General features: G+C 47.2%; 1 long non-coding RNA gene across 1 annotated transcript; it reads right to left on the bottom strand.

Annotated features, from left to right (window-relative positions):
- Nucleotides 1-1,632: 1,632 nt before the first annotated feature.
- LOC119514455 lies at nt 1,633-8,046 on the bottom strand. The gene is made up of 3 exons (XR_005212826.1): nt 7,912-8,046; nt 2,188-2,266; nt 1,633-1,814 (listed from the first exon to the last, which is right to left on the bottom strand). It is a non-coding gene; the product is annotated as an uncharacterized LOC119514455 (long non-coding RNA).
- Nucleotides 8,047-24,840: the final 16,794 nt, after the last annotated feature.

Raw genomic sequence — 24,840 nt, 5'->3', positions numbered from 1 at the left:
AGACTTTATTCTCTCAGTCCATTCTCATGGAGTCCAGGCAAAGTTTCACTTCACCCTGTATGTAGAACCCTAGGAGTTTACACACTTTCTCTACACACACACAAACACAAACACACACACACACACACACACACACACACACACACACACCCCCACACACACACCCTTAAATAACCCTCTGAAAAATGAGAGCCTATCTCTTTAAGAGGCTCTTAAAGGGGCCTGGACTCCGAGGCGTAATTGCCCCGCAGCGAGCACAAAGGAGCCCATTATGGTTCTTTGTGTTCAGTGGCACCTCGAAGTGAGAAAACTCAGGAACTTAGAGGCTCGAAGCTGGAGCTTGGGGCGGGAATGGAGGTGGGGGTGGCGGGAGGTGAAGGAGAATGGCCTCGAGCTGTGTCTTCTCCTTCCCCTTTCTTCCGAGGCAAATCTTAATTATGCAAAGCAAAGTTTAGTTACCTTAACGAGGAGGTCTTAATCGAAGGTTAATGGAGGGGGGCGGGGGAGGTGACGGGCAGTTTTGAGCGTAGAGATGACTCTTAGGCCCCTGGTGAAGAAATGGGTCTGACGAACGTTTGGGGGAATTTTTGTTTTCACTCCCCACCTCTGCCTCTGCCCCCCACCCCCACCCCCCAAAGTTTCCATGTATCTTTTCCTGGGGGAGAAGGGAATTTTACCCAAACCTTAAGTGTTTCCACACCAAAAAGGGTTGCTGGTAGGGAGGGAAGAGAATCGGGTGCGTGTTGTGGATTCACCCCACCACCACCCCTCAAACCCCTGCCGACCATCTCTCACCTGGTTTGGGGGGGAGCGGTTGGCCTGCAGGATTCCTGCTAATTCAGAAAGGTTTTCTCCCCACCCCACCCCTTCTTGGATTTTAAATTTGATAGGGGGACCTGGGGGAAAAGGGGGAATTTGCATGTAAATCTCCTGGGCCTGGTACTGGATGATGGATCAATTATTTCTATTGTCTCTGCCGAGGTATGGGGGGGGGGGGACACTTAAAAGAAGAAGAAAATTGAGTTTAGAAAGCCTCTTTGCTTCTCAGTGTGGGCCAAATCTTCCCAATCTAGAATATTGCTTTAAAAAAAAAAATGAATGAAAAGAAAAAAAGAAGAAAGGAAAAGGAATGGGGGGATGGGGGATGGGGAGGAAATAAAACCCTTGTAGATAAAATACAAGGGATCCAGGCTTGACAGGTTTCAAAAAAAAATTTTTTTTCCTGATTGAATGATATGAAGATTCTCAGGTTCTTTACTACTTGAAAATGCCTTTTTTCTACTCTAGGAAGAAAGTTTTTCTTCAGAATCAGGGACTATGCCTTTACTCTCCATCCCACTTCCATTTCATTTCCACCCACAAATCCACCCCCCACCCCCTGGAGCAGTCTGAAGTTGCTCTCTCTGCTCCACGGGGCCCAAACTAAGCCTGAGTTGCTTCTCCTTCAAGTCCACTCTTCTAGCCCACCTCCACTATATCTTTGGAGCCTCAGAGGTGAACAGTGGCTACAAAGACAAAAAAAGACAGGCTCCAGGGCCTCACTCAGGAAGCTCACAGTCTGATCGGAAATTAAGAGCAAATCTCCGATGTAAAACTCAGAATCTTTAACTTCTTTCCATGACAAACCTGTTTTCGGGCCCTATGGTCAGCTCTCAGTGACAGCTATCCTGTTCCTCAGCCACCCTCAGGCAGAGGGGCAACTGGGGACTGGAAAAAGGAACTAAAGGACATTCTTTCGTTCACTTGGTCAACCTTTCTTTCTATCAATACAGTTTTATTGAGGTATCTTCTGATTCCAACTGCCATGATAGGTGCTGTGGGGAATAAAGAGAAAAATGACAGCATCTCTGCCCTTCAAGAGTTTATATTGTCCCAAAAGAAAAGTCACTCTATGAAGACCTTATATTTGACCTTACACATGTCATATTTTATAATTACTCTTGCCCTCCCCATGAGGGACCTGGATGTGAACAGAACTGGTGAAACCGCATCTTCAGACTCCAGGCCTGCCCGCCACACTTTCTACTCTGCCAGTCTGCCAATCTGACTGTGCGAGGTCTGTAACTAAAGGAAATGAACAGCCCCTCTCTGTTTAAATGCTTTCATGATGTCATCCAATAGTTATAGCACTTAGATTTTTTTTTCTTTCTTTTTTTTTTTTTTCAGTTAGCTTGAGCACTGACTTACCTGTACCTCACTGGTCCCCAACTCTACCATGATCTGTGCTGCTTTGGAACAGTCACTTTGCTTCTTTGAACCTCAATTTCTGCAAAGTGGGAATAAAACAACAGATTTTTAAAATGTGAGTCTACACATCCAAAATAATTTCATAATGAAAAAAAAATTCATAATCATAAAGCAACTTTCAAAACAAGAAGTTAATGAATTAATCATTCAGCTTGCCTACCCTTAGATACCTAGGGTAATTGCTATCATTTACTGAGCTCCTGCTGAGCACTGGACTTAAATTATGAATATGCCTACAAAGTGGGTACTGTGGTTTTTTTACAGATGAAGACTCTGACCTTCGGTGAGATTTAGCCGCTTTCTCAAGGTCACATAGTAAGTAGCAGAGCTGAGATTTAAACCCAGGCCTGGTTGGCTGTTCAAGTTGTGTTCTGTCTCCTATACCACACAGCCCCTAACTTCAGTAAGAATTATATGCTTTTATTCATTTAACAACTATATACTGAGCACCAACTATAAGCCAGGGATGGGTGCCAGGGATAAGCAGTGAACACGAAAGACTCAACCCCTGTTTCAGTAGAGCTTATATTCTAGTAGGAGACCCACATTCATCACACAGTCACTCACCTGGATGTAAACTTGCAACAAGATTCAGTGCTGTGAAGCAGAGGTCCATGGTACTGTGAAAGCATAATGTGAGAGGGAATCTGATTGAGTCTGGAGGTCAGGGGAGGCCTGTGTGGCTGGAGTGAAGAATGGAGTAGGATGAGATAAAGAAAGGTCAGCAGGGAGCAGACCTGCAGGGCTTTGCAGACCATCTGTGTGAGCTATAGAAATGAAAACTCACAGTCTAATGGGGAAACAGACATGTAAACAGGCAGGGACAGGCATTCCAGACAAAGGGAAAGGCATGTGCAAGGGCGTGGTGGGGGGAAATAGATGGAATGGGCAGGGAGCTGCAAGTACTTTGGCTCTGTTAAAGCCCAGGTGCGTCCAGGAGAATGGTGGCAGAGGAGGCTGTTAGGTAAGCAGGGGTGCTAGATACTGTGGACAGAATCTGGGCAGCAGGAGATGGAGATCCCCTGGAGTGTTTAGGAGAGGGAGGATGTGGTCACACAAAGGTTGTAGATTACGCTTTTATACAGCTGTGAGGAGTATGGCTTGTGGCGAGCAGGCTAGAGTCAGATACCAGTTAGGAATTCACTGCAGGAAACCAGGCAAGAGATTGAGGCTGGGAACTGTGACAGCAGCAATGTACGGAGAGGATGGTGAGATTTCTGACCTAGGTGCCTTGATGCCATTAACCAGGCTAGGAAATGTAAGGAAGAGGTAGACAATGAGCACAATATAGCAAGGCTGAGCCTGGCTACATTCAATGGAAGATGCCCAGAATGCAGAATGCAGGTGGATATTCTAACCCAATGCCCAAGAGGAGCTCTGGGCTACACTCAGATCTGGTACTTTCAGCCTGTGTTTGGAGTTATGGGAGTGGCTAAGATCAAGGTCACCTAGGGAAGGTGAATTAGGTGGGAAGTCCAAAGCTTTGGGGGATGCCAACATTGAAGGGCTGTGGGACAGAGGAGGAGAGAGACTGAAAAGGGGTGGTGGGTCCAGGAGAGAGCCTGACCAACACAGCCATCAGGCCTGGAAAATGTCACAAGGCTGGGTTTTTCTTGGTCTGGAAGCCTCATTTCAGTTGTGGGGATTAAATGAGATAATGCATGGCATTTACTGGGCTTGGTGCTTGGCTAGAAGCTTAGTAAGTAGTGGCTAGTATTTAACTCAACAAATTATCGAGCACCTACTATATGCAGAGTCTGCAGAGACCCCAGTTCCAGCTTCATGGAGCTTACAGTGTAGGAGCAGACAGTGAGACCTTCTGTCTGTAAGCCAGGCTGCTGTTCCTCCCTGGGGAGCATTTCTGATTGGTCCTGGGCCCCTGTTGTGGGCTGGTAGCCTAGTTTTTCCAGATGTTCAGTGCCAGAGTCATTTCTCCCCCAAATCCTGGAGCGCTACTGTCAATCATCTTGGTTTACAAATGATATCTGGGATAATTGTTAGGAGTCAACTGCAAAGACATTGTACACTCCAAATTGAATGGTCTCTGTTCTGGTTTACTAATGCTGCCGGAATGCAAAACACTAGAGATGAATTGGCTTTTATAAAAGGAGGTTTATTTGGTTACACAGTTACAGTCTTAAGGCCATAAAGTGTCCAAGGTAACACATCAGTGATCGGGTACCTTCACTGGAGGATGGCCAGTGATGTCTCAAAAACCTGTTAGCTGGGAAGGCACTTGGCTGGCGTCTGCTCCGGAGTTCTGGTTTCAAAATGGCTTTCTCCTGGGACGTTCCTCTCTAGGCTTCAGCTTCTCTCCAAAATGTCACTCTCAGTTGCTCTTGGAGCATTTGTCCTCTCTTAGTGTCTCCGAAGCAAAAGTCTGCATTCAATGGCTGTCTCCAAAATGTCTCTGTAAGCTTCAGCTCCTCTCTCAGCTTACGTGCATTCTTCAAAGTGTCCCTCTTGGCTGCAGCTCATCTTCAAAATGTCACTCTCAGCTGCACTGAGTTCCTTCTGTTTGTCAGCTCATTTAAATGGCTCCAGTGATTTAATTTAGACCCACTCTGAATGGGTGGGGTAACACGTCCATGGAAATTATCCAATCAGAGTCATCACCCACAGTTGGGTGGGGCGCATCTCCACAGAAACACTCAAAGAATTACAATCTAATCAACACTGATAGGTCTGCCCACACAAGATTACATCAAAGATAATGGCGTTTTGGGGGACGTAATACATTCAAACCGGCACAGTCTCCATTGAAGGAGGGTGTTCCGGTTTGCTAATGCTTCACTGAAGGATGGCTGATGAAATCCAGAAAACCTCTCCTTAGCTGGGAAGGCACATGGCTGGCATCTGCTGATCCCAGGTTGTATTCCAGCTCCCCTCTCAGCTCCTGTGCATTCTTCAAAATGTTGCTCTTGGGGCATCTTATCCTGTCTTAGCTTCTCCAGAGTAAACTCTGGGCTAGCAGCTCCAAATCATCGGCAAAAGTCTGCTTTCAACAGCTGTCTCCAAAATGTCTCTCTCAGCTGCTCTCCAAAATGTCACTTTCCGCTGCTCTGAGGTCCTTCTGTTTGTGAGCTCTTTTACAAGACTCCAGTGGTTAAATCAAGACCCACCCTGAATGGGCGGGGTCCATATCTCCATGGAAATAATTTACTCAAATGTTTCAACCACAGTTGATTGAGTCACATCTCCATGGAAACATTCAATCAAAAGTTTCCAACCTAATACATCTGTCCCCACAAGATTGCATCAAAGAACATGGCTTTTTGGGGGACATAATACATCCAAACCGGCACAGGGGGGTTTGCGGGAGCAGAAATCTCAACCTGATAGGAGAGCAAAGAAAATGGCTGGTGGAGAGGAAAGAAAGCTGGAGGAGTCTCAGAAGGTCCCTGACTCCTCTCATACCTGCCAAGTGGCCTTAGGCAAGTCATTTCCCCTTCCTTAGCTTAGGCTTTCTCCATATTATAAGGGGATCATAAAATCATTTATTGATTTTGCCTTTGGAACAGATGTAGAGAGCTATGAGAATATGATGTTTGGATAATTGAATCTGCCCTTGCTTCATACCACTGGGACAAGATGAAAGGCTTGTGTGTCACAGATAAGTGAAATGACAACCAGTCAACGATACCAAACACCCGATAGTCCTGCTCAGGAGAAGAGAACACAGGGAACTTCTCCCAGCTAAGAAAACCCAGCGAGTGCTGCCCATGGCTCCTTATTCCCTGGCACAAAGGCACAAATCCTCCTTTCTGGGCCTTTCACCTTGCCACAGGTCGAATGCATAAGTCCCTGGCTCCTTTCCCTCTAGAACCCCTTCCTTCCACATGGAAACCACCCTGCCTGTGTCTTTCATCTGCACAGCAGCCCTTCTAGGAATAATATCTAGTATGGTGGCTCCCCAGAGAATTCCTCTTCTCCAGGAAGTCCCCCCTAAAACCCCCAGCAGAGTCAGGGATCCCTTCTTTACTTCCTCAATCCCAACTCAATGTTCTTTCCTTCCCAAAACACTGAGATCCCGCTGCCCTGAAGAGGAAGGAGTGTGTGTGTTGTTTAGGAGGACAAGGAAGAGTGAGATAGAGTATAATTTTAGATACTTTGAGATCCTTGAAGGTTTTATTCTGTAAGCAAAAATACCCTACTCTGAGAATAAGGGAAACAAGTTTGAGCCTTCAGAGACTCTAGTTGGCTACGCTCCTCCCCCAACCTACACCATATTCCTCAGCTCTGGGAAAATCTTCCTTCTCCTCCTCCTCCCTCCCAGAGCCTGGCCACTGAGATCTGGAATCCACCAGGTGAGATACCAAATTCCTTCTACCTGAACTCCATCCTCTATTTAGCTCTCAGGGAAATGACCCTTGGAAACCAACCACTGGATGAATAATCAAGAGGTCTAGGAATCCTGGAGGACACTGGTAGGGTACCTTCAGTGCACATCACCCCACCCCCTGCCAAGTTACAAGGCTGCCCCTGGCTCTGGGGGCTGAGGGGAAGAGGGGCTTGGCAGAATACAGGTCTTAGCCCCTTTATCTCTTCAGCACCCTTCCCCAAGGTCTCTGGACAACAAAATGTGCCTGAAAGGATTAAACAGATATAACAGTTGATCTGTTAATTAGGGACTTTAATTAGCCCAGGCCTAGGCCAAGGGAGAGTAACGCATGGGCTGCTCAGAGCAGACTGGAGAAAACGAAACTGAAAAATCAGTACTGAGTTTGGTTAGTGAAATTCTTAAGGGTGACTCTGCCTTCTTGGCCCAGGAAACAAGCCTCCTGTAGAGGGGTCCTCAGGGGTGGTGGCTGGAGCAGTGCTCACTGGGGAGGGATGACTAAGACAGGTAGACTTCCTGGTTGGGGCTCCCCTGCTGCTCCAGGAGAACACACTCTTCCATCCTGGCTGCACCCCATCTCCTCACTTGCTCTTTCTTTTCCCTCTTTCTCTCCTTTCCCCCTACCTTCTCCCAGAATTTCCCTCCTTTCCCTTCAGACTGGGCCACTTCACCCCCTCCCCTTTCTCTTTCCTGTAACTTAAGCTGTTGTTGGGAGTTGGAGGAGCTGCGCTGGTTTGAAAGGAGGCCCCACTCTGCTTTTCAGGGAGGAATTGAAACCGTGGAGCTGGGGGTGAGGGAAGGCAGCAGAGGGGGAGGGGGCGACCTGAGAAATCAAAGCAGCGGCAACTCCATCTGGGAAACCAACTTTGATTTACTAGCAAGGACCTGGCTCTCCAACCACCCCCCACCCCTGCCCACTCCCCCCTCCTTCTCTGGACTTTGCTTTGTGGTGGTAACTGAGGGTGGGGTGGGGGAGTGGACTGAACCCTGAAAGCCTGCTCTTGTCTTGGGAGGACCAGCCCTGAGGAGCTAGGCCTGGGGGACCCTGGCTCTGTCAGACAGCAGTCTGTTCTGAAGGGAGCCCAGGGTCTCAGGAGCTGGGGGGTGGGGTACCCCTGAGAAGGAGGAAGCCCTCCTGCTGGCTCTGCTCTGACTCACCTCCCCCCTACCCCCTCACCCCGGAGACCCTCAAGCTGGGAAGGGGGCACTGAGGGGAGGAAGCCAGGGCTCTTTCATCTAAGGCCTTTTCCTCAGAACTGGGGGGATGGTGGGGCAGTGATAAGAGCCAAGAAAAGAAATGACTGAGAAGGAAAAGGAAAACATACGTTACTCAATTATTTTGTGTTGAAATTCAGCATGAGCCATGGACAACTCTGGGTTCCGTTCTGGATGGCAGTGCTCTCTCTCTCCGAATAGGTGTTTCTCCTCTGTTTTCTCTTTTCTCCTTCTCTTTCAAATCCTTAAACCCCTCAGAAGTGCTCTCTAACTAAATCCCTGCAACTGAAATAGTTGGATCCCAGAGGTCCTGAAACCGGTACCAGGGTCTGAATAGAGAACAAAGTGAATCATAACTCAAGGAAATGCTTAGGCCTGTTGTGGCTGACTCCACCTAATCCTCCTCTGTAGGGGGTGGAGGTTTAAATCCCTGGACTCCTGGCTTCTAGGCAGTGCCCCGTCCCCCTACCCCTTTCTCCAGCCAATATTTGTCAGGATTCAAGCATTCAAACTTCAGGACTGGCTCACAGAGGAAGGGACTAATTTGGCATGTGCCGCCCACAAACTAAGATTTTCAGAGCTCACAGGCTAAGTGGGATGGCCACATCAGAACTCCTGCCCCAGGGCAACACTTGTTTCTGAAAGCCTACAGTGCACATGCATTGGAATAGGAATTGTGGGAGGGGGATCTTGGTGGTCATGGTGGTGGGGAGGCGTGGTTGCCTGCTAGCAATTCAGATTCCTGGGCCCTGCCCACAGATCAGAATTTGTAATCTCCAAGTTACTCTTTTGCACACTCTAGAGCTAACTTTTTTCCAGACCACTCAATGAGCTTTGAAAGCCTTGGTCACTCTTGGCAACTGCCCAGTCCTGCTGTTTCCTACTCCAAACTCATTCAAGGCCCTTCATGATCCAACCCCAATGTATCTTTCCAGCATTAACTTCCATCACATTTGCTCAAATTGTGGACAAGGTGGATTGGCTCCCAGCATCCGTTCCCACCTTCCTCCAGTGTACCTTCCTGTACTGCAGAGGCTGGAAACAAGGCTTGTTTCTTGCAAGCCTCTCTTGCAGCTGGAGTTCTGGAAGAAAAATGCACTCGTTCAAGATTTGGAAGATGGAAGGGAAATGAGGCCATGTTTTTGCTGCTCTGGCTAATTCTGCCGGCAGGCAAGGTCTTGGAGATGGGGTTTGTCTGTGGCAGTACCCTAGTGTTCAGTTACTTTGACAGCCGTGGCAGCCATGGCAGTGGCACTGATTCCTGGGTGCAGTTCTGGGTCTGCATTCTTGCCCTTAGTTCCAATGGCAGCTTCCTGATTCTCCCTACTTGATTGTGGCAGAGGGGGCACCTCCTCCTGGAGGATCATTTCAGTGGCTTTATTATAAAGTCTATTCCTCCAGTCCATTCAATAATTTTGCAAGCACCTAATTACCTGTATTAAATCCCTTTTGCATAAAACACCTAGAACGGGTTCTGTTTCTTGCACTGATCACTGACTTTACCTATGAACTAGCCTGAACAGAACACTTGGCCCGTTCACACTCCATGTCCTTGCCTCAATGGGCCTTTTCTACAATGCCCTTCCACCACTGTAAATCCCAGTTATTCTTTAAAGCCTGTTGTTCTCTGTATTGCTTTCCTGATGCCACTGCCACCCTCCTTCCTCTGGGTATATGCTTATTCTCTAGGATTTAGCATTTGGCATGTGTTATTTAGGTCTAACTACTCCCTCCCCTCCCCCCACTACATATCCCAACAAGACAGTCTTTTAAGGGCAGAGGTTACATCTTAGTTTTTGTGTACACCCTAGTGCCTGCATAGAGCAGGTGCTCAGTAAACAGTTGTTAAATGAATTGATACCCTCTGGAAGTAGGGCAGGGCTTGAAGAACTCCCTAGATCGGGTAGCCTCAAGACCCACATGTTCTGTCCTGAATAGGCAGCCGGACTCCCTTCCCATAAACACTTTGCCCCACCTCTGGAACCCAAGCTTGGGAAGCAGAGAAACTAAGCTCTGGGGAGAAGAAATGAGCAGTCCCGTTCACTCTGGGTTCCAGCCTCCAACCTCTCCACTTCCCTGAAAGCATCCTTAATTGCAAGTATGTTCTGGTCCCCAGTTTGAGAAGCAGTGGAGGGAAAAACAATTTGACGTCATGGTGAGAACCCACAGAGTAGACCCAGGATACCTAAGGGCTCAAGTCCTGATCTTGGTACTTAACTAGCTTTCTGACCTTCAGGCAGTCATTTTTCTTCTCTGAGCATCAGTTTCTTCATCTGCAAAATGGGCAGAGTAAATTCTGTCCTGATCCCTTTGAGATGAAAATTGAATAAGAAAATGGATTTGAAGGAAGAGCTGATATGGGAAGGAAAGCTTAAGGGGTCACATGCTGCTCTGTAACCTGGAAGCGGTCAGCTCAGAGGCCCGAACACACGTACGTAAAGTGGACCCAGTCACAAGGTGACACGCCAGGCAGAGCACTGGACTTGCACTCAACACTCAAGCAGGTCTGAATCTCAGCTCTCTACCTCCTTACTACATTATCCTGGACAAGTCACTCAAGCTCTCCAAGGCTCAGACTCTTCATCTATAAAATGGGGATATTAATCTTTTCTCTAAAAGGGTTGGGAAGATTAGATGAAGTGGTGAGTAAGCAAGAAATGTCACTTAGTGGACACTCAATACAAGTCTTCAGTGTTTGTTTTTCTTCCTCTCCCTAGATCAGGTAGAGGCAGCTGGAAAAGGAGGTTTTTCCAGGGAGTCGGGGGCAGGGGCCAGGGGCCAGACTTCTAAGACCTGAGGGGCTCAGGTTGCTCTCTCCTCCCAGCTCCCAGGAATTCTGTGACCTCTATACCTGGAGGAACAAAGATGCCAATGCCAGATTAAAGTTGATGAGATCTGCAGGAGACTTCAGTTTTGGGGAGAAAGAGGAGGGCTCTTTGAAGCTGGGACTGACAAAGTCACTCCCCAAGGCATCCTTCTTTTGACTTTCCCCTTTCCAGATATCTCTAAGCATCTCAAAAGGAGAGAAAATGGGTCATTAGTAGGCAAAGAAAGAGATCAGGGTCTCAGCTGAGCCTCTGAATATCTCCTTGTTTTTGGAGGGGCATTACTGTTGAGGCAGTTTCTGGGGAGACCCCAAGGATGGAACTGGGAGAGGTAGGTCCTTCCTTGAGGAGGGGGGTCATTGGGTGGAGAAGAAAACATACTTCCCATCTCTCCCCAGGAAGCTTTCCTTCCCTGCAGCTGGTGCCCCAAGGATCTCCCCTCCCCATCCCAGGCCCTTCCCTTTGAGAGAGCCTGCTGAGCCTGGAATGAGAAGAATCTGAACTACAAACAGACCTCCCAGAGGCACCCCCAACTCTGCTCTAACTACTCCAAGCCAGCAAAAGGCTGGCTTCCTGGAGCCGAGACTGGGAAACAGGGCTGGGGTTTGGGCTGTGGAAAAGGGGCCCAGGTGGGGGAATTTTTCCTGGAGAGGGAGGGAAGGAAAGGGTTGAAGACAGGGTAGGGACTAGGCCATACAAGGACCATATTTTTCAAACCCAGAATCAGAACCATTAAGAGTGTTCTTGTGGGGAGCTATACCTGGGGATTAAGGTTTGAAATCAGGCCTGTCCTAGAATAATTCAGGCTGTGCAGTCCCCTCCCCAGAAGTGACAAGCCATCACCCCCATACAACCTGGGGGGTGGAGGAGGAAGAACGCAGCCCATCCTCCCAACCCCCCCTCTCCTCTCCGTAGCCTCTCTCTTCCTATCGGAAAGGCTCTGCTCTGCTGTGGTGGGTGAGGGAGGATCTTGTATCTCCTTGGTTTGGGCTGCATAGCTGAGTCTGAGAAGGCTGTGAACAGGCTTTGAGGAGTTGGGGGCAGGGGCTGGATTTAGGGATTGAGAGGAAAGATGGAGAGATCAGCCAAAAGGATCAAAGGCACAGAGCCAGAGGGGCCCCCTCCTGTCTGCCACCCTTCCCCAGACTCGGGCCTTCAGCCTGCTGTCCCCTTGATATAGCTACCCCCAACTGGGCCCAATTTGATGTGAATTGGCCCGGACTGTCAATGCCCAGACTGTGTGTGGGGGTGGGGGTGGAGGTGGGGGACCCTGAGGAAGGGACCAGGGAGGAGAGGCTGCCAGAGCTGGAAGCTGTCTTGGGCACAATGACCTCTTTGCAGGGGCTGCTTTCTTCAGCTTGTATAACATAGCTCCTGCCCAGGGTGGTATAGAAAGGCTCCGAGCCCACAGCGGGCTTGGGCAGACTGCTGAAAAGGCAGCTTAAGGGCTTCCTGCTGGGTAAAATGGATTAGGGGCCTGTGGGGAGGGAGCTGGTCAATGAGGAAGGCCCTGGCCAGACGCCAGAGCCCCTTGGCCAGAGGCCCTTGGGGACCAGTCCGGGAGCTCCTGGATATCTGACGGGTGGGTGGGGATCAGCATCCTCCACCCAGCTAAGGGGGTGTTAGAGTTGGGGCTTACCAGGGTAATAAACAGGGATGGAGAGAGAGACCATGAGGAAAAAGTTGGGTCTCCAAAGTAAAGAGGAGAGAACACTCCTGGGTGAACTTAGTAGACTTCTAGTGGGAAAGGAGAGGAGAGAAAGGATTGACTCCCCCAGTAGTTGTACTTGTTTTTCCCTGCTGCTTCCAGAGTGAAGGTTTCATCCAGAGGTTCCCCAGGTGGGTGGGGCAAGGACAACCCTTCCTATCCTCCAGCCAGCCCTCTGCCTCTGGGGGACCCCCATGTGGAACAGAGTGAAGGGGACCCACATGGTCCTAAAGTTTTCAGGTGCGCACCAGTTCAGAAGAACCCAGGTGACCAGTGAGACAAGCTGTGAAACTGAAAAACCCTGGGCGGCAGTGCCTTGGACTGTGACGGTCCAGGGCTGGTTTCACCCTGGCCCTGGCCTCCATTTGTTTAATCTGTGAGATGGGATCTCTGAGGCAACACTGTGGAGCAGGATGAGCACTGGTGCAGGAGTCAGGGGATCCGATTACCTTCCCCGAGTCTCGGTTTCATCACCAGTAAAATAGGGAGGAAAAAAAATCTGTTCCTCCTATTAGATAGCATATGGTCAAGAGATGACACACGCATTCTGGAAAAATTCTATACAAATGTGACATATCAAAAAATATTATCCCTGGGGTCTCATGTGTGTAAAAGGATGGCTGTTCCTGGGAAAGGGAGGGAACACATTGGAAACCAGGGACTGCCACACAGAGTGCTTTGCCTCTTGTTTTATCTTCACAAGGGCTCTAAGGTGGTGTTTTGATCCCATTTTACAGATGAGAAAACTGAGGCTCAGTAAAGGTTATATAACTTGCCCGAGTTTACAGGAGCTCATAAAATGGAGCATGTGGATTAGAAGGCAAGGTTCTCAGGGCTTTAAAAGACCATGTGGTTCTGAAAGCTTTATTCCTGTATTTCTGTGTTCCCACAGCCTTGCGGGGCAAGGCTTTCCTGGGAAGTTTGATTCCTTTTGGTCTCTGGCTGGACTCAGGCAGGAAGTAGGCTTAGACCCTCAAAACACCCCATCCCCAAACACACACAGGTAGCACAAAAGGTGTGGGAGGCTTTGTGCAGCGGGGGAGAGAGTCTGAAATGAGCTCAGTTGACCAGATGAGGCACACAGGGCCACTGGAGGGATTCTCTAGGGAGAAGATGCTCCAGCCAAGGGTACTTCAACTTCAGGGCATTCCTTGATCAGGGCAACTCAGATGGGCCAGCCCCCTTCTTTGTACTCTTGTTTTTCCCACAGCCCAGCAAGGGGGGTGCTGGGATCCCAGGCCCACCCCCTCCTACTGGGCAGCACCCCATCAACCCCCACCATAAAAAGCTTGAGATTGGAGGAGGGAGGTGTCCTCACTCCGGGGAGGCCTCGGTAACCTTCTCCCTTTCTGGGGAACAAGAAGCTTGCTATGGCTTGGGCCCCTTTTCCAGCCCCTGGCCCCAGCCCTGGCTCCCCCAGACAAAAAGCTGCTTTACATGAGAAGAGCGAGCTGGCCTGGCCTTATCCGGGCACTCAAAGAAGCAGTAGTCCCTGACAGCTGAGGGACTGCCCCTTCCCCCACACCTAGGCCTAGTTTAGTTGCAATTAGCAATTCTTTGTGTATCCCTCCTTGGAGCTGCTGGGGACGCCCGTCCTCTCCTCCCAAACCCGGCTTTCTAGACCTTCCCCCTCCTCCCTCTCCCCCCAGCCCCCTCCCCCAGTTCACTGATTAGTTTGTCCGCTTCCCTGAGCTCTCTAAAGAAGGAAGCACCCAGAGGGGCCAGACCAAGGGTGGCTTGAGAGGAGGGTGGAGGATGAAGCTGGGGGAGCCCAAGCTGGGGAATCTGCTCTTCAACTCACGGGACACCTTCCTTCCTCTCTTCCCACTCACCACCGCTCTCCAAATTAGTCTCAGCTTTTGGATCACTAGGAGATCTGGTGGGAGAAAAGTTTTTAAAAAGAGATCTGGGCATGGGGAAAGAGGGTGCACAGGGTGGTTGGGGAGGGGAGGAGGCCTCTTCCCCTCTCTTCTGGCTCTCCTGATCCTTGGCACTGTATCTGGGCTTCCCCTTCATTCAGGGAGGCCTCAGTGTAGGGCTGGGGGCCCGGAGCCCTTCTGATTCGAAACTAGCCAGGGAGTGGGTGGTGGTGATGGGGTGCAGGCTTGGAAAATGTAAAAGAGGAGATAGAATCCCAGATCCCCTTTCAAGTTCACACAAACCCACTCCTCTGTGTCTGGTCTTACACAGGAATGGGGGAAGAGAAGGAGTTCTCTCGGGTCTCAGGATTTGTTTACAAACCCTTGATCCCCATCCACAGTTTCCTCTAGAGTCCTCTCCTCTCCTCCCTGAAGTCTCTGGTAGGCTTTTCCTGTCCCCACCAGGGAGAGCCCTTGGTACAGTGGGGGCTAAACAGCTGGCTGGGGGTGGGCTGGGGTATGTCCTGCTAGGTCTGCACTCTGGCATCTGGGCCTCCCCACCCTGTCATGGTCATCCTCTTCCCTTGGACTGAGACTGAGCATCCCTGTAAGGAAGGAGAGAATTCTGCCCTGGCCTTAAAAGGTATGTGGAAGATGGGAGGGAAGGTACAAACCAGCTCCTATCCTAGCCTGGTCCCACATCTCAGAACCAGGGAAGAAGCAGTCAAGGCACCAGGTAATTGTAGGGAAGGGATCACTTAGGATTATTCCCTGTGGAACTTGCCCATGGTCCCCCTTTTTCTTCAGAAATCCTCAACCTCTGGTTGGAAAGTAAAAAATGCCCCATAAATGAAAAAAGGAAAATGAGTGCCCACCCAGATCTGAGAGGACCAAAGGAATACAGGCCAGAAGGAAAGAAAGCCAGGTCCTAGCCTGAGGGGAGAGGGACACAATCTTGGACTCCTCCCTGCTCCAAGGTCTGTCTGTGGGGAGTTTCTCTGCAAAGCCTTGAGTCTCGTTCCTAGAGGGAGGCTGGGGGTCTGGACACCTGGGATCCTACCTCCTTCAGCTTGTTGAGGAGCTCCTGTCTCAGGACCTTCAGAGTCAGTGATGCCCTCAAGGCCACCCACATCCCCTGGGAGAAAGGGAATTTAATGGGGGTCAAGTGTTTAGAGCTCTGGGCAGACAGCAGTTGTGAGCAGAGGCAGGAAATACTCCTCAAGAGCCATTCTCCCCCAGCCAACCTCCTCTGAGAGAGTTTGCTCACCACACTCCCCTCAAGGAGCAGTGAGGACGGACGATCTGGGAAGGGGAGGGAAGCCCAGAGCAGAGCAAGGAGGAGGCACTAGCCTCGCCACCCACTGTCCTGCCCTCCTTGCCAGTCCCACCAGGGCCTCCCCAAACCTTCAGCACTGCACCTGGAGCTCCATCCTGCTGAGAGCCCCTCCTTTCGGCCCTGCAGTCAAGGCCCCCATGGTCTGAGATCTAGCTCCAATCACCTACCAGCCTTGGCTCCCTCTTCTTATCCCAGGAGCACAAGATGCCCAAACTTCCCTGCTTCACTTGCTGTCACTCTGCTCCCCCTACTTTGCTTTGCTGTTCCCGCTGCTCTTCTCTCCATGGTAAATCCTACAATCTTTTAAAGTCCGCCTGGCTTGATGCTGCCCACTTGGTGAAAACTTCCCTGAGACCCCCTACCCCAGGAATTCCCACCTCTGGCCTCTCACACCATTTTGTTCTCATTCCTCAGAACACAAGCCACATTTTCCCTTATTTTAGAATCCTTCAACGGGGCTGAGGGTTCCTAGAGCAACTCTGTCCAATAGAAATAGAATGCCAGCCTCATAGGTATTTTTGAATTTTCTAGTAGCCAGATTTTTAAAAAGTAAAAAAAAAAAAAAAAAAAGGGTGAAATCAATTTTAATAATATATTTCACTTAACCCAATATATTCAAGTAATATCATTTCACAACATAATCAATATAAAAATATTGAGATATTTTACATCCTTTTTTTGTTTCCAAACTAAGTCTTTGAATTTCAGTATGTATTTTACACTTAGGGCATATCTCAATTTGGACTAGTTACCTGTTTCAATAGCCACGTGGTTACTATATTGCACAACACAACTCTAGAGAACAGGGACCAAGCCCAGGTCTATATTAGAAATCCAGGTAGCATCTTGTTTAAAACGCCCAGTTGTAGGAACCAGAATGCCTGGGTTTGAAAATTGGCTCAACCACTAGCTGTGTGAACTTAGATGTGTCCTTAGAACACTGTCTGGTACACAGTGGGTGCTAAATAAATGTTAGCTGTCTTCGTATCTGCATGATGCTAACACTTGGCCCCAAACAATTTTGGCTGAAAGACTGAAAGAAATGGTTCTTCGCTCTCCAGAAGACTGAGGCAGAAATAAGCTGGGTGGGGTGAGTAGGTTTTGTCTGGAGAAGTTGGATCGGGGTGGGGAGAAGACTGTGGGTGGCTGGCAGAAGGCTCCTTGGAGGGAGAGACCGAGGGTTACAGCTGTGCTGCCATGGAATTTGGAAACAGTAATAGAGCAGCGTTAAGGCCAGGATGATTCATTGCTGAAAAGAAGCATCTGGTGTTCAAAGAAAGGAGGGCTTAAGGACTGCAACCTTTAGAAACGGATTCACAGAGCAATGCGAGGTTTGGAAAACCAGTGAGCAGCTGGTATAGGGAGTTTGCTGAGTGCGTGGGCAAAAGGACTAGGTGGGACAAAGGGACTGCTTCCACTCAGCTCCTCCCCCACCCTGGTACTTGCTGGCTTCGTGGGAGAGGGAAGGCACTGCGGACTGCATATTGTGGCCACAGCGCCCTCTGCTGGACTTTAGGGGCTTGGGGGCGAGAGTGAGTGGTGCAGGGGATTTGGAGAGGGGTGACAGAGTTCCCAGCAGAGGAAGTTCTGTGTTAGATGTGGTCCTTCCCTTCCCCAGACCCTTACTGGGGCAATCACACAATCAGAATCTCTTGATAAGAGTGTGGGAAACAATGCAAAATGAGCGATGTCTGAAAGCATGCCCTGCAGTCCCACATATCTATCTTTCGCTTCAACCATGTTTGAAGGAACAGACCCAGGGACCATTCCCCCCTTTATCTTTGGGGATGTGCAGAAATGTCCCAAGGTGAGTGAGATAAAACACTGGAGGCCATGGAAGCCACCACAAAAGCCACCATGGCCCTGAAGAACCTGATCAGGCCCTTTTGGATCTGCATGCCTTGGGTTCTGCCAACCAGACCTTCATCTCTGTGACTTCCTGGAGAGCCATTTTCTAGGAGAGGAGGTGAAACTCAACAAGAAGATGGATGACCTCTTGACCAGCCTCCACAGGTTGCTCTACCTGCAGGCCGGGCTGCATAAATATCTCTCTGAAAGTCTCACCCAAAAGCTTGAGGAGGAGCCTCTAGAGCCCAGAGGCCTTTGGGGAGGCCCATCTGCATTTCCCTGGCATCCTGGTTTCTGAATGAGCCCCTCCTTCCAGCCAGAAGGCATCTTTTTAAGTCACTGACTCACTGCTTCCAAAACTTGTGGACTGATGCTTTATCAGTTCTGGAAAATTCTCAGCTGTTAGTTTGTCAAATATTGCCCTTGCCCCCATTCTCTTTTCCTTTCCTTCTAGAACTCTGATGAAATTATGTTAGACTTTTTCACTGTATCCTCCGTATCTCAACCTTTCTTCTCTTTTGCCCCTCTTTTCTGCATTCTGGGTAGTTTCTTCAGATCTATCTTCCAATGCTCCTCTGGGATCCCACTTTCCCTTAGATTATGGCCTGGAAATCTAAAACCATTTTGTCAACTCTGTGATACTGTTAAGATTAAAAAAAATAAAAATAAAAATCTCTTATCCAGCGTTTGCCATTATTTTCAGTGGGAAGGTTGGTCTGAATAACTTAGCCCATCGTTACTGGGAATGGAAGTCCTACCATGTCTTGTCATTCCCTCAGCTTGGTATATATTCTCCCTTCTCTGCAGATCCAATTTAAGCCATTCTCCAAGGATCACCTGCAATTCCACTTCTCGACCAGCCCTTCCGCTCCCCTCCCATGCTGAACTTTCCTACCTCAGAACTAGAATTGATGTCTTCCACTCAGTGGCAGTACTTTGGGACTTATTTTGTATTGTTGACCTAGTAGAGAATCATGAATTGATTTATTTGTCTTCCAGTCTGTATGACCAGCACTACCCAATGGCTCCAAATGCTTAGCAAATCGTGGGGTGTGGTGGGTTAGGGGAGATCGGTGTTCAGTAGGTTTGAAGCAGCTTCTGGAGTATGAGCAGACATTTAGAAGTGCAGGTTAAGAACCGCCCACTGCTGCATTAAGCCCATATTGGCCCCCAAGGGCCTCCTCCTTAGAGGAGCGGCTGCTGGGAGAGGAAGCTTTGCATCTGCAAACCCCTGGTCCAAGATTGCGCGGCGGCTAGCAAGGAGACTCAAAGGCGGTTGTCTTGCCTCGGAACGACGATGGGTGGCAGCACACGCATTCCGGTTGCGGTGCTGGAACCCGCTGGTGCACTTAAGGGTCAGACTGAGTCTAAAAGGGCAAGAAGCAATGTGACTGCCTCCAGTTGAAGCCCTTTTTAACCCCCATGGCCCCAAAGAGGAACAGCGAACAACCTCCTCTCAACCTTCTCCCTGTCCTCTCTGCCCTTTGGCCCCGCGCTTTGGCGGCACCCCACCCAATGCCAGTTTCCGGCCCAAGGTTGTTTCTCGCCCCCTGATTTTTGCCTTTGCTGTACCTCCTCCTGCAATGCTTTTCAAGCCACTCTCCTAACCATTGTCAGCAAAAAAGTTTTTTATGGTTGTTTTCGTTTTTTTGAGTTGGTTAAAAGGATCTTAAACTTACATATGCTAACGAGTGCCAAGAAACGTATGGAAAAGAAGGGAATGAAGGAGGACTTGCCCTGCCAACTATCAGAATAGACCATGAAGCCTCCATAATCCCATCCATATAGCATTGATTTTGGGATAGACAAAAGGAGAACAAAATAGAATTCAGAAATAAGTCCTACTATATATGAAATTCTAATATATACTATAGGGTGTTGTTCAGTTAAGTGGGAAAAGAATAAAGATGATTTTGCCATACAGACTTTCCAAATGGAAGAAAATAAAATTAGAGCTTTACCTTATACCATAAACAAAAATAAACTCCAATGTTATATTTCACAATAAAAAATGTTTTAAAAAATAAATAAACCCAAGATGGATTAAGATTTTATGTGTAAAAAATGAATTCATAAAATCAATTATGAAAATCTAGGAGCCTGTATGTAAAATTTAGGAGTGGGAAAATATTAACCAAGATTGAAAACCCAGAAGCTATTGAGAGAGAGAGATTTGTCTATATAAAAGTTAAAATACTTTTTGATGTGGAAAATAGAACATAAACACAGTCAATAGAGAAAGAGATTTAGAAAAAACATTTGTGATACAGATGGCAAATCATGGGTTAACAACTCTACCATACAAAAACATTTTACACATTGGCAAGAAAAAGACAAACCCCACAGAAAAACAGGCAAGGTCATGAATAGGTAATTCATGGAAGAACCATAAAAAGAGGCTCATATTCACAAGCAGACAGGGAAATGCAAAATTAAGTAACAATAAGATGTTACTTTATACCCAGCAGACTGCCTAAAAGGACACAAAGACACCACTTTCAGGCAGGAATCCAGAGAAAGGGGTACTAGCAGATATTGTTGGAAGATGAGGGAAGGGGTACAGTCTCCCTAGAAAGCAATCTGGCACCATCTATTAAAATTAAAAATACTTCTACCTTTGACCCAGCAGTCCTGCACTTGGGAACCTATCTCTTGGAAATAAAACCACAGGAATACAGAGACACATATATAAAGAAGCTCAGTGCAGGACTGGTTACTGGCAAAGATACTGGAAACAGAGTGAACACTCATCAGTGAATGGTTGAATAAATTGTGACACATCTATACAATGGAATATTATGCAGTTTTTTTTTTTTTTTTAATGAGTCAGAGCTGTACCAATTGTCTTGGAGGAATTTTCGTAAGGTCTTTTGGACTAAGAAAAGAGGTAGAAAAGTGTGACTAATATCCTGTTTTTGTAAAACTAGCAACAAATCCCCTACAGTTCATGACATGCACATATAAATGTGTGTATACAACTGATATGAGCATCATATAAGCATATATATGATTATATATGCAGATCAACCCAAACTGGGTTGTGGACATGGGCAACCTGGTTGGGGGAGCAGGAGAGGGAAAATCCAAGCAAAGAAAAAGAAAAAGAGAAAAAAAAAAGCCTGCTTTTAAAAAAGTCTGGAAGATATTAAAGACTTACATATTTAGGTAAAATTATTTACACTGATATATGGAAACATAAAAAATGTAAAGAGAATTAAAAAGGGAAAAAAAAATCTGCTTCAGAGAGTCATCATCTCCTGTGAATTCTTTCCCTGTGGAGGAGATGGGAGCCCTCCTTCTGAGCCACACCTCTGAGCCCACACCTTCCACCTTACAGACTCCTTCCCATCCCTACACCTGAGCCATGGGCATTGAGAATCAAACCTAAGTTGGGTCCCTCTCCCCCAAAATCTGGGTGCTCCTGGGATTCAGGAGCCATACTTATGAATGTGCATACAGCCAGAACCCAGCATGGGCCATCCACAAGGTAAGTATATTCAGTAAGTCTCACTAAGCGATTGCTTCATCACTCTGCCTAAGTAATCTGCTGGTTACAAAAAAACAAAAACAAAAAAACAAACAGTGTGACTGTGTGATTGTGAAAACCTTGTAGCTCGTACTTCCTTTATCCAGTGTATGGACAGATGAGTGGAAAAATGGAGATAAAAATTAGATGATCCCACTAGGGTGGGATGGAGGGGATGGATAGATTTAGGTGTTCTTTTTTTCTTATATTTTTATTTTGGAATAAGGAAAAGGTTCAAAAATTCTGGTGATGAACGCACAAATGTATGATGGTGCTGTGAACAATTGATTGTACGCTGAGGATGACATTAGGGTGTGTGACTATATCTCAATTAAACTGTATTTTTTTTTAAAGTAAATGAACAATGGGGGGAGGAGGGGAATGGGATGTTCTAGATGTTCTTTTTAATTTTAATTTTAATTTTATTTTTTGAGTAATGAAAATGTTCAAAGATTGACTGTGGTGATGAATGCACAACTATATGATGATACTGTGAACACCTGATTTTGAATGATTGTATGTTATGTGATTATATCTCAATAAAATTGCATTAAAAAAAAGAATCTGCTGGGGAAAGGGGACACCATGGCTCCTTGTCTCACAGAAACTCTTAAAGTAGTAGGTCCTTAAGACTGGAGGGGTGGAGGTGTGGGAGTAATTCTGATTTAGTAGGACTGGGGTGGGGCACAGTCACCTGCATTTTTAACAAGCACCCCCAGGTTATTCTGACCCCACTTTGAGAATCTTTTTTAAATTCAAGATCCATAAAGACAATTGATTTCCTTTCATTTCCATTTAAACTCTCAGAGACAACTCAAACTTAGCATGTCCAAAATGCAACTTCTTGGTTCCTGCCCAAATTGTCCTCCACCCAAACCTTCCCAATCTAAGCAAATGACTCCACACTCCACCTGGTTACTCACGCCAGGAACCTGGAAGCCATTCTTGATTCTGCCCTTTCTCTCACTCCCAACATCCAATGCATTATTTTCTTGCCATGCCTGTTTCCAAAAATATATCTTAAACTTGCCTTCTCTCCATATCTACTACCACCATCTTCATCCAGGCTGCCACCATCTATCATCTCTTATGGGATTTATTGCAACAGCATCGTATCTGGTCTCCCACTTGCATTTCTGCCCCCTTACAATCCATACTCCACATGTAGGCAGAGACAGATCTCTTAAAAATGTAAATAGAATCATACTGCTCCTCTTCTTGAAATCTGCTCAAGTTCTAGCTCCCTACAGTGACTTCAAATCCCTCCTAGGTGAGCTGGCCCTGCAGCCCTTTCTACCTCTCCTCTTAGACCTCTTACCCTACTTCTAATGAGAAACAGCTTCATAATTTGTGGGGCCCAGAAAAAAATGAAAATGTTGGACCCCTTGTTCAAAATTAATTAAGAATTCCAAAATGGCAACAGCAGAGCATTAAACAAATCATGGGGCCCTTCTGGGCACAGAGCCCTGTGCATCTGCACAAGTTGCATGCCCATGGAGCTGGCCCTGCCTCTAGCACTGGCTGTGCCTTTGTCTGGAACACTCTGCCCCAGTTTTTAACATTCAGCTCTCAGCTCAAATGTCACCTCCTTCAGCAGTCTCATCTGACCATCGCTGAATTTAAAGTAGCCTCACCCAGTTCCTCTAACACATCACCTGATGTTATCTTTCCAGCACCTCACCCGGTCTGAAAGGATTACAATTTTTTCTTGCATAGTATCATCTGTCCACCCCACCCCACCCCCAAGCCAGAACATAAACTCAAGGAGAACAAGGACCTTTCCCACCATGCTCACTTTGGTATCTCTAGGACCTAGAGTAATGCTGGATTCAGACTATGCACATGATAAATATTTGAAGAATGAAGGAATGAATATGCTTAAGAATGCACTCCAGGAAGCTGGTCTAGCATGCTGGCCACCCACTACTGGGGAGTTCAGTGTGGCCAGCAAAGTGTTCTTTCTTTTTCCCTTTGAACTGAATTTGAACATTTTTGGGCATGGCCTGGTATCACAGGCTCCTCTCCCCCCACTGCCTTATGTCCAGACCAAATTCATATATATAACATATCTTGTCTTTCTTCTGAGTTAGCAGGGATGGACAGACCATATTTTAACCTTATTAGCTGTGTGATCTTGAAAACATTATTTGATCTTTCTAAGTTCACCTCCTTACCTGCCCAATATGGATAATTCTGCTCCCAGTTATTGGGACTATTTTGAGATTAAATGAGATGGCACCTATATATTACATGTAAATATTTAAATGTTTAATAAGTGCCATTACAATTAGTTTAAGAGAGGCAGTGGTGAAATGGAATAGACACTGGGTTCTGGTTCTAGCTCTTCACTTACTACCTGTGCGACTTTGGCCAAGTGATTCTACCTGCCTAAGCCTCCATATCCTCTTCCATAAAATGGTTGTAATAACAGTAACAGCTATTTCACAGTATGTGTTGTAGGGATTATCAGAGAAAGTACAAGGTAAAGGGGTGATGTGTTTTTTACCTTTTCCTGAAGGAGAAGGCATGGGGGCCATAGGATGGGCCCACGGACAGCCCCTTGCACAGCCATCAGGAACCTGCTCTCCCTCATTGTGTCCTGGACTCCCAGGAGACACAGCTGGGTCCACAGCACCAAACAGAGTCAGTGTTTGGTTTCACTATCTGTGGTGGTTTGGAGCTATGTACCCCAGAAAAACATGTTCTTAAACTTAATCCATTCCTGTGAGTGTGAATCCATTGTAAGTAGGACCTTCAGTTAAGGTATGGCCCAACTCAATCAGGATGGGCCTTATTCCTATTACTAGAGTTCTTTATAAGCAGAATGAAATTCAGACTGAGAGAAAACCAGGGGAAACAAGAACCTAAAGTTCAACAGAACCAGGAAGAGAAGGGAGAGGCCGGGAGAGGCCAACATGTACATTGCCATATGACAGAGAAGCCAGGAACCAAGGATCACTGGAGCCAGTCCCAGAATGTCAGTCTTTGGGAAGAAAGCATCACCTTGATGATGCTTTGAATAGGACTCTTCCTAACCTCAAAAACTGTGAGCCAATAAATCCCTGTTCTTTACGCCAACCCATTGCATATTTGCTTGAGCAGCCAAGGAAACCTAAAACATCATCCTAGTTGTCTCTCTTCATGATGGGAAAGGGATAAAAGTCTGACTCCACAGATAAGAAGGGTAACCCCCACCCCCACCCCCATCACACACACAAAAAGCTACCCTTTGTGCCTTCTAAGAGGTGCAGGTTCCAACCCTCTATCCATACTTATGCTCTTGCTGGGGGTTCATATTGTCAGTCCCACTCCTGCTGCTTGGCTGCCAAGAGTTTGATTGTGTGTGAGGGTGGGGGCTCCGGAGGAAATGAGGGCCACTAGGCCCACCCCAGCTCCTTCCCTTTTGGACAGCTCCCTCCTTTGCCCTCAGTGCCCTGTCCTTTCCCTTCCTCCATTAGCCATCAGCTTCAGCCTTCCCTGTGCCAGTTCCTACTAGTCTGGTGGCCAGAAGTAGAGGTTTAGAGATGGGACTATGGCCAGGCAGATCTCATTTGAATCCAGGCTCCACTTCTTACTAGCATAGTTGATCTTGGGCAAATTATTAGCATGTATCCGTATATATATTAATAATTACATATATATATGATTTTATATATATACACACACACACATGTATCTTATCAGTTTCCTTACTTGAAAAATGGGAAAAACATAATCATAATACTTACCTCATAGGGTGGGTGTGAGCATTGAATGAGATAATTCATGTAAAGCTGTTAGTTTGGTGCTTGGCACATAGTAAGCTCTTAAAAAGAGTTGCTGAATTATTTAATAGAAGGATAAAATTTTAAAATACTTAACAACTGTTATCCCTGGCCAGATATGGAGCAATCTGAGCATCAAAATAAATAACAATAGTAATGGATTATAAAATTGA

Source organism: Choloepus didactylus, chromosome 18 (genome assembly GCF_015220235.1).
Source record: "Choloepus didactylus isolate mChoDid1 chromosome 18, mChoDid1.pri, whole genome shotgun sequence".
Classification (NCBI taxonomy): Eukaryota; Metazoa; Chordata; class Mammalia; order Pilosa; family Megalonychidae; genus Choloepus; species Choloepus didactylus.
This window is presented reverse-complemented; position numbering and strand designations above follow the sequence as displayed.